A 3028-nucleotide genomic window follows, 5' to 3' on the forward strand; every position below is an offset into this window, starting at 1 on the left:
GTCGGTTTGTCCTCGATCTAGCGGTTGTGACACATGTGTAGTTTATGTTACAGTTAAAAAGAAAAGCCTTACGAGCCTATAGTGTCGAACTATCAAATTTACCTAGGCCTTCGAAATTGTAGAGCCGATCCGATAGTAAATGTGATGGTTAATATAACTGTGTGAGTGTGGGTTGGTTATGTATAATATTTTATCCATGCTTTTTTTTAGGAATCCATGCTCTTTTTTTTTGGCATTGTACAGGTGCAAATATCATAATAAAAAGGAAAATAAATCAGTTCGGGTGGTATGGTGATTTGGAGAGAGAGAGCAATGTGCTGGAAAGATGGTGAGTCACCAGTCAAATGTCATATGTGGCTGTGTCATATGAGATTGAAGCTTGCCCAGTGCATGATGAGCTAAGAATTAAAATTTCCTGCGAGAAACATCCTGAGAGAGAACACCTGTCACCCGGAAAGATTAGTTTAGATCGCCCCCATTTGCATAGTACTAGTATATAGTACTATGAGCCAAAATTAGTAGGTCACGATGGAAAACGTTACAATATTTCAGAGAAACAACCTAACTAAAGTTTTACTTGTTTCTCTTGCCTTCTTCTCAGATCGATCAATCTATTATATCTATTTACCAGAGTGTTGCACACCGGCTGACCGATTTGCTGTGTAATTATCTATGGTACTATGCGCCACGTGGATAAATTAAATGCTGTCGAATTTAAGCTGCAAATCCTAACAAGTTAGTGGTGGCAGTTGAGCTCTGATCCATGCCTAGAAAATCCAGGTGTACAACTTTAGCGGACAGAGATTTGATAGCAGGGGACGAAAGAAGAAGAAGAAGAAGAACAAGTTGCAATTTGCATCATGCATGTAATCATCATACGTGTGCCTGAATTTTGAACGAGATGATGATCGAGCTTGAAGAACCAGCCTAAAATTAAATGAAACCTATGCAGGATTAACCAAATAATCCAAGTGGCGAGAGCTAGCTAGCTTAGGGCGGAGGTGGAGTGGAGTATGGGAGGGCCGATCGAGGGGCTGCCCACGAATCCGGTCAAACAAAATTTTGTAGCCATATCTTACTTATTTTCACTATATATACACCCTCTCAATACAAACTTATATCTCCACATCTGTTTAAATTTGATCTAAAGTAAATTAAGCAAGTGTTACTATCCATTTTGTTCCAGCTCCGCCCTTAAATTTACAGCGCGCCAAATCTAATGGTCCAACAATAATTAACTAATTAAGCTGGCTGATCTCGGCCGTATCATATGTGTGTTTTGCTGGGTAAATCATCGATGCATGCGCGTGACTGCATATATATGCAGGGATTTGAAGAAAACAAAAAGGAAATGTCCAGCTCGATATAAAGTGTGCAATTTAATTGTCCTGCTCTATTCTATCATAAATATTTGACAATCAGAATAAATTTTGATAAATAGTTTCTCAAATGCTTAGTGTAAAACACAAACAAAATAGTATACCTACATTTGCATTGAAAAATAATACTATATATCATGAACTTATTGGATTTTATAAACTTATACTGATATATAAAATTAATGGTCAAAAATTTGAAAAAAATGGATCAGACATTGCTTAAATATTTATAACTGGGTAAAGTATCTGTTTTCCTATAAAGCGATGACATGTATGATATGTACCGTTTCTTCCTTGGACTCCTCGATCTATTCTACTACTTCACTTACATATAAATCATCTTATCAATCAAGTTGAGTGAAAATATGTCAAGTTCATTTTTTTTGGCTAAGGTTAAAATGGCTGAAATGCATCTTTATAGGTGGAAGTAGCAACTCCTTGCGCTAGGTGTATGTAAAAATTGAGGTTTTCCTAGGCGATCAACACAACTGCAAGTGAAAAATAGGATTTTTGCATGTGGCACATCACGATGCTTGCCTGTAAAAAGAATTTTTAGCCAAAAAGAAAATTTTTGAAACCCTAGCTTGGTAGCGGTCGTCGTTCCCATGCCCAGGGTCGTTGTCACCGCTGCCCCTAAGGTCACCACAATTTTTAGTCACCACTCACCGCTCCTGAGGCAGGCAGCATTCGATCCGCACTCCTAAGGCTACCGTAGTCGTTAGTCGATCCTCCCATGCATGGCGGATCCACCACTCCCAAGGCCAGCAGCGGTAGGTCCGCACTCCCGATGCCATTGCGGTCGTCGTTGCCACTCCCATGCCTGGTGGCAGCAAATCTGCTATTGAGGTCGGCGGCGGTAGATCCGTTCTCTTGAGCCATTGCAGTCATCATTGCTGCTCCCATGCTGCCCGGTGGCGACAAATCCATTCTCCTAAGGCTTCTACAGTCGTCGTTGCTGCTCCCATATGCCCGGCGGCGGCGACAAATCCATTCTCCTGAGGCTGCTATAGTCGTCGTTGCTGCTCCCATATGCCCGGCGATGGCGGATCCATGCGCTAAGTATGGGGAGAAGCGATGGAAGGGAGAGGTCACCAGTGGATCCGCTTCTCCTGTTGCTACCGACGGATCCACATACCTCGAGTCTACCGTCATTGTCGTGGTCCCACTTAGCCGATGTTTCACCCCTCCCCACCGTCGTCGTGGTCACCCTAGTAACCATCACGGCATCGCCCCTTCCCGCACGAGGCAAATCTGACGCCTCCACCACCACTCATCCCACCCCTTCGCCGCTATCGGATCCGGTTACCAACCGTCGAGGAGAGGAGATAAAGGGAGGAGAGGCCGAAAGGAGGATAGGTGAAGTAATAGGGAGGATGGAAAAGGAATTAACGCATGGGAGGAGAGAAAAGGAGAGGGAGCGGGACTACGAAAATAAACCATGTAGGTAGGTTTTTTATTGGGCCCCCTCCTATTTTTTCTACATTATTACATACTAGTAAGCATGCACGTGAAATCCACGTGACTAAATATTTAATAAATTATCATAACTCAAAGATTGACAACAATTGCATGTACAGGTTCAGAAGCAACAAATATCCCCTTTACTGATGAATACATATCCTCAAATTTGACAAGCAAAATATGATTGT

Source organism: Oryza glaberrima, chromosome 3, assembly GCF_000147395.1.
Source record: "Oryza glaberrima chromosome 3, OglaRS2, whole genome shotgun sequence".
NCBI classification, from domain to species: domain Eukaryota; kingdom Viridiplantae; phylum Streptophyta; class Magnoliopsida; order Poales; family Poaceae; genus Oryza; species Oryza glaberrima.